The following is an 8,046-nucleotide window of genomic DNA, read 5'->3' as shown; positions in this document are numbered from 1 at the left end:
AGAAAAATAGCAATAGCGAGTGCATCATAGATTCATAGGCTGGATTAGCAAAATAGCAAACAGAAAAAACATAAAACCTTGAAATTAAGAATAAAAGAAGAAAATTGTGCAATACATACTATGATTCTTAAGAATTTTGTGTCAGTTTTTGTAGGGTGCTCCACTCTTCATCTGATGGAAGGTCAAAATTCTGTAAACTATGGAAAGTCAACTCCAACTCCATCAACATTACATATTTAGAAGATTTACTTGACATCATTGTTTCATCCAATACTGAATTTAGAGTTGTAAATGGTTGGATGAATTCTAGAAATCTTTGGGGAGTTGTGTCCTTTGGAAGAAAGTCTAAATCTCCATGCTTTTTTTCTCCAATGAATTTATTTGATGTGTCAATAGGGTTAGGCAAACCAAGTTTAATCAAATTATTTTTCTTTTCTTGCAGCTTCAATATCTTGTTTCCACAACTCTCCATAACTTCTGTTGTTTCCCTTAGCTTCTGGCATTTTTGAATGATAGATGATGTCTTAACTATGGCATCAATGCGGCTCTTAATTCCCTTGGATGCCAAGTAGCTATCACTAGAACTGTAGACTATTTTTCAGAATCTTTTTTGCCATATCCTCTTTTGAATAAACATGTGTGCTCTTCTCATAGTGCCCTTTGATTTTTATATAAATTAGTCTCATACTTTCAGTCAATTGAAACTATTCACACAACTTCTCACTCCTTTGCATTATTTTCCACCAAATGTTTTCTTGTATATACTTCGTTGTATTTTTCATATTATCTTTCAATCTATCCTCCAAAGTTTTTATTTTATCATTTGCATTGTGTAGGTCTTCTTTCATTTGTGCACATTTTTTTCTTTCTTCCTCTACTTCCTCTTTCAAATGATTTTCTTTTTCCTTCCCATGATCCAATAGGTCCTGTAATTTTCTCATTTCGGCGGCAGCACACTCATAACTTTTGTATAATTTTTGAAAACTGGCTTTTTCCTCAACAATTTTTTTATTGCTTTTAGCCAATTTTTTTGTCAGGTCCTTCAATTCTGCATCCATCTTCTCCTGCTCTGCAATTTCTACTACAGAGCCTAAATTTTTTATCCTTTTCTGTAAATCATTGCACTTGCTATCTTCTACATTCCTCCTTGATTTTTTCATTTTCCAGGTCTGCCTGTAACTTTTCTATTTGTTTCTCTAGTTTATTTTTTTCTCTCTCCACCTTTAGCATTGAAGTATAGACCACTTCGCTAGTCCTTTTTGACACACTAATTTTGTCCACATTATGTACTTTGGAAAAATCCATTTGGAGGGTGCTAACTTGAAATTGAGAGGGATCTATTTGATTGTGTGGTAGATTTTTATCTTTAGATGGGGCCAGGGGCATAACAACCATGAACTCCATCATATCTTTATGTGGGTCATATGTTGGAAATACCCTATTCCTTGTAGGTTGTTCATTTAAAACTTCAGACACAGAAACCCTATGAAATTCTTTCCTTTTTTTCTTTTTTTTCTTTTGTTGTGTGTTCATATTTTTCATAGTAATCACGAAATTGAAAATCAGGGCTTGCTGAAGCAATTGAATGTTTGAAAGGTGACATAGGAATACCATAGGCTCCAGTTCCACTTATTCCTGTGGTTTTAACTAATGCTTGACCAGGATTACCAACAATAGTTCCTGATGTTGTCCCACTCCCACTAACACTTTCATGTGTAGTTTTCATAGTCTTTTGAGGTGTGTGATCTGAAGCTGTAAATGATTAATTTTTAGTGTCAGTGGCACTTGATATAGGATTCACAATAGTATGAGATTGAGTATCTACCTCTAGTGGCCTCTTGCAAGAGATATTTTGTTCTTGCCCTTGTCCAACACCAAGACAACTAGTATTAGTAGTAGTACCCATGCCAACCCCACCAATCATAGCGGTACTTGACTAAACAATAATAGAAATACTATCCCTTGATTCCCCACCAATGGCAGTGGCACTTGATTCATGACCAATGGGAATACCATGATGTGGTGGTGGTTGTGGATTTGAACCTGAAACAAGTGTAGGTGGACCCTAAGCGTAATGAGTAGTACCTATCCGTGATGAGTCTAAAGATTCAAGTCCAATGACTAGTTTAAGATGACCTTTTGATTTTGAATGTGATGGAAGTTGTACCTGAAGTGGATACCAAATGCCCTCTCCTCTGGCACCTAGACCACCACCTTCAAAACCCATTTTTTCCACAAGGTCTGCCCCTTTGCTATATTTTTCTTTCATGGACTCATTGACTCCACCTAATATTTTTGGGACTGTAGTAGTTTTTGGAGGGGGCTCAAAGGCAACCTCATGCTGATCATCTTTAGTCCTGCCATGCTCCATATCCCACAATTTTCTAAACTCTGCATCCTCGTCGATGTTCTCAAATTCTGCACTTGTCTTTGGTTCACCGAGATTCTTCCTCATAGTCCAAAAATCATTTATTTTGGTTTGAGTCCAATAATTCTCTTTACATTCATGCAAAATTGATTTGGGAATAGATTTCTTAGATGGATTAGCAAATTTAAGGTAGAAATTGTAGGACCTCCTATTTTGGATTCCCTGGCCCTCCTATGTTGTCCTCTGTGTGTGCATTTGCAATGCCATAATTTGTGATGAAATTTCTTCTATTGAAATGTTATTGTCAGCTGCAATTTTCTCCATCTCTTTTTTAACCTCATCCCAGGAGTCCATGTTTCTAAGCTTTTCTAGCAATGGTTTACTTTCATGTTGACATAACGCTGAAGAGTTCTCATTTTTCTTAAGCCTTGCTTGAACTACACCGATTGGATCATACTGTCAAAGACCCTCATCACCAAAGTTAAAAACAGTCAAAAAATCATGTGCCACATTGAATGCTTTTCTCTCAAATGTGAACCCTCCACATGAGAAAGGCAAGGAAGGAAATATGCTCTTCTTTTGCTGACCATGGAAGTGCCTATCTGTGCTCTCCAATTGTCGTACATACTCTAATGCAAATACCCTCTCTTTCACATGTATTGGAAGTCTATATGGTTTTACTGCCGATCCGTAAAACCTTAACACAGTAAATTCTTCCATGAAGAACCAGTCAACGAATTCTATTTGACTTCCGAGTTGAATGCAATCTCTACAAGACACGGGCAACCTAGGCATTGGAGTGCTTGTAATTTCATTATACATTGGTGCCAAAAAGAAGTCTTCAAAATGGTTGTAGTTCTTTCTGTTATCATGCATCCTTATCTTTGGTGTCCAATCATATATTGGACACTCTGTTCTCTTCCTAGTCTTCTCATCAATCTTATAGCTCACAATTTGAAGCTTGTTGGTCTCAAATATTGCATGATATACAAAAAGAATTTGAAATAAATTAATTAATAAAAATGAAATCGAATCATAGAAAGCATTTTTATATCCATAAGACTGTAAGAGGCAAACTGAAACAAACTAAAATTTGAAAAATTATCATTAATATTTATTCTTTTGAAATTTACAATTTTTTCGTCTGAGACTTGAGTCCCCCAAAAACTTAAAAGCCAAAATGAGTGAGCCACTGGCACTGAGCCTATTAGAGTTTGAGGACATAGGAAAAAAAACTATAGGGGGGTGGGGCTAGGGCACAAGTAGTGGACTTGTTTACAATTTTTCCCTAAGAATCTGGCCCTCCTTCCATGTAGAATTCTTCAGACAGCATAAGTTGAGAGAATTCTTCGAGCCACATGTAGTTTGGAAAGTGGTCCAGGAGGAACCATTTCCGGAGGAAGTCCCTGCCAATCCATGCCCATTTTCTATGATGTGCTAGTTGCTCCGCATTCAGGTTTAGGAGAAACGGTTGCCTAGCCACTCGCCTAAGGGATCCCCACCCCTACTTCTGCAAGGACGACAAGAGTAATGTTATCTCCAAGGAAGTCTTCCTTAAAAACCTTCCTCAACAACATCAGCATATCCACCTTGTCTCCTCCCAAGTCTAGAAGAGATGCTAAGAAGTGGGATGTAATGTCCGTGTTAACACGGTACCTATTTTTGTTTCACATAAACTCTTTGCCTAGCACCATCCGCACAGCCTCATTGGTGAATGACCCAATCTCATTGCAAATTGATTGGAGGGTTGGGTCTCTAATGGAGCTGAGAAAGGCGCTCTGGTCCTCTGCAGAAATGCTTCTCAAGCGGATGGGAGTGTCCATCTTGAGAAAACAGATTAACAAATTAAACAACCTGAGCCTATAAACCTAAAATATCGTGAGCTAAAGCTCTGACGATTTATCTACCAAATGGCAAAGGCTAATTAAAGATGAAAGAAGTAGAGATCATATATAAATTGTTGAAGCTCTTGATTGTAATAATTACTTCTTTAACCGTATTAACTATTATAAAAAAATTTAAATCTTTTGTATCTCTGCAAATCTTTCCCATAAATGCACTATTGTGCAAAAATGGAAACAGCTATGAACCAGTACCAAATTGGCAAGTATCACATTGGAAGTCATGGGGACGAAGTGGATTGTCGTAAGTGAATAGATATATATTAAATGAATGAAATTATCGATTGTGATTCATCACATTTGATACGTGTCTATTGAATCCAATTCCATTCCAGGCATTTTCTGGTGAGCTATGTTCTCTTCAAAAAATTGGGCTGAAATAAAACTTTAGCCATTGATCTACGATCATCGAACGGTTTAAAATCATTGATAGATTTTAGGTATGTGTCACTCGTCACGTGTCAAAGAGGTCGCGCTTATTGATACATCGTGCAGAGTTCGGACTCATTGTATTATGAATTTATGTGATGTGATGTATTGATGTGATGTGATGTGCCTTATCTATTAATGGCAATGAATTCATGAAATCGCCAATAAATTATATATTTTTCCATAAATAACAAAATATTCGACAAAAAAAATTAAATAATTTTCAAGCGGTGGATAAAAATCGCCAATACATTTATATAATTTTCAAGCGGTGGATAAAAATCACCAATATATTTAAATAATTTTTCCTTCGGAGTAAAATTTTTCGCTCATACAATTATATATTTGTTCCTTTTAACAAAAATTATTCGCCTCCCACAATAAATATTTTCCCCATAGAACAAGGTATTATTCGCCAGAAATTTGTGGAATTTTCGTACCCTAGAAAAACAATCGCCAATACAAAATAATTGTTTCCCCATTTTTAAAAAAAATTTCACCATCGATATAAAAATTTCCCCCCGAAAATAATGTATGATTCACCAGGATTTTACACAGTTGTCTGGGGGGGGTTTCTTAAAGTTATCCCTGACACCCTCCCACCTATCAGGTAGGTTAACAACTTAACTAATAGGGGATCACTTGCCTCTCACCCAACTTGAACTTTTTCTCATTTCCTGGTGATTGTTGTCAGCCAAAGAAATGGTGTCATTAAACTCCTACTCTTTGATTCTGCCCAGCATACTTCACTTAACTTTTGTTTGGCCTTCTAAGCACCGGTTGTATTATGTTTCTATTTATTTAACTTGTTTCCATCCTGAACTCCACCTCCCCAGAATAGAGTTTAGTTGTCTACTCCAATAAGCCTCCCAGTAATAGCTGGAGATAACTTTGTGGGTTAGCACCCATGTCGAAGGGTCATCCCGAGGTGTCATCCTTTCTTTACCACCGAGCACTCCCATTGTCCATCCTGAACTTCAACTATCTTGCCCTCAATAGTCCAAGTAGCTAGTTCATGAAGTAGAATCTAAACTAGACTCCATCCACATGCTCAATAAAACCCCTTGTTTAACTAAAGGAGGGCCCCAGTTAGGTGACAATAGCATGAGCTCAAATTCCTGGGGGTGTAAGATTAAGAATGGTCAACTTGCTAAGCATCGACCAATCTTCTCCAACTAAAATAAGAAATGGAGTTCCATCCATCCTTCACTATTGGGATGCCCTAAAATTCTCCTAGGGGTGGAGGATTGGCCTATTCTCTATCCATCCTAGTTTCATTGGGCCCGGCCTGGCCCGCTTGAACCTCTTGCCCTCATATTTTGTCTTGATTTATCCCTCGGTCCATGGTTGGATTGACCTTCCAAGAACCTCCCTACTTTTATTACCCTGATTTTCTCCTTGTTGTCATCGGAGAACTCCCTTCCAAGCACCTGGAGCTATATTATATCATTGAAAATTGTCCATCGAGTGGGGTTAACTATTTTCTTTCTTATTGAACTCTTCCTCGACCTCTACCTCCCATCCTATCTACACAAGGAAGGAGATCGAGAAACAACCTTGTATTCAATATCGATATTTTCTCTCCAAGAGCTAGATTAACTATGATGGTAGCCTCACTTGGGTATAGGTATCAATGGTATCCCCACCTAGATATAGGTATCAGATTAGTTGAGGCCTCCAACCACTCACCTAATCTCCTTTAAATAGTTTGGTGTTTGAGGGATAGTTATCCTCTAAACTTAGGCTAGATTGAATCCCCCACCTTTCACTTCTATTTTGTCGGGGATAGAATACTTTCATCAAACTCCATGTATAAGCTTTCTTTTCTCTCCCATGTAGGTGGGGAGAGCTCTATTCTCTTCCTTCCTCCACTGGTGAAATGAATTCAATTACTGAACTATCTACTTTCTTTAACTCCCAATCAATCTATTTTCGAAGAACTAGAATCCCCCCCCCCCCTCCCCCCGCACCTGCAACCGAAAGGAATTAATGACAATCATCCTCCACCCCCGCATCTATAGCCTCCCACCCACCCCATTGGCCATGTTATGTAGATAATCTGGTCGGTATTGACCTTTATCAATTCTATATGTAACTGTTACTAGATTTTCACCTACAGGCTCAATTAGGTAGAGCCACTAAGTTTTTTAAGAAAATGGTACATTTTATAATCTTCTATGCTACATTCTATCATACAAATGAATTAATTTTCAAAGATTACATGAATATAAATCACTACATTCATACATACGAATGAAACATGAAACATTTCACAATATTTTGGAAAAATGTAGTTCTTATTAAATGGAATAAAATACATGTGTCTCGCACAAAAAGTCTTGAGACTGACTTTTCTTGTATGATACAACTAGAAGCTAAATTATGCACAAATTAGTAAATGTAAAGAAAGAGCATGTAATGAGAGGTAAGTATTGTTGGTTTGACTTTGTTTCTGGTTGTTGTGCCTCGTTTCTGTAGCTTCTTGATCCTTAGATGTCCTCCAATTTCTTGCATTAGGTGAAAGCAATGAGTTAGAACAATTGTTCTAAGAAATGAATGATTGCATCCCTCACATGTACATTTACACATGTATACATATACTAGCTCCTAGATGCATCAGTACCAAAACCAAATTTAAGATCAACATAACTGAAAGGGCAGGGAGTATTTTATTGCTAACATATTTTTGTCATGTGCAGATGCAGGTGATCATGTTCAGCATAAGCATGTGGGGTAAATGCGGTTCCCATAAGGGTTGAGCCCAGCATGCAAGTGAAATATATAGTTATTGTACCTTTCCCTAATGTCATTTAAGCCCATAGTCCTATTCAATGAATAATCAAGTGAAAAAAAAAATGTTGGCGTTGACCTGTGTATTTGTCACCAAAATATTTATTCAATAGAAACTATGGACTTAAAGAGTCTTAGAGTTTTATGTTGTAGAAGTAACGAAGAGCTATTAAAGGGACATGATATTATTATCATGAAAACTTTTAATTTACAGTCTTATATCTAAAAGAGAAACTAGAGAGCAACCATCCAAAGCATAAGTTTCTTTGACAGAGCTAAGTCATACATCTTTCTTAATGTTGACCAAGTTAGTACTTGATATGCTACAAGAGAAATATATAAGAAGAAGAGTTAAATCTACAGTGTAAATTGAGCATTCAAATCCAATTAAAGGCTAGATTTTGACAGAAATATTCATTGTTGATAAGTAACAACTATTAAATAAAAGAGTATCTCAGAGCTAAGTTGTAGTTCATTGCAAGCTACATGATGATTAAAAGAGAAAAGGACACCAATACACAGTCAAGTGGATATCTGTACCTCCAAATACAATATTAA

The sequence above is a fragment of the Cryptomeria japonica genome, chromosome 3 (genome assembly GCF_030272615.1).
Source record: "Cryptomeria japonica chromosome 3, Sugi_1.0, whole genome shotgun sequence".
In the NCBI taxonomy this organism is placed as follows: Eukaryota; Viridiplantae; Streptophyta; class Pinopsida; order Cupressales; family Cupressaceae; genus Cryptomeria; species Cryptomeria japonica.
This window is presented reverse-complemented; position numbering follows the sequence as displayed.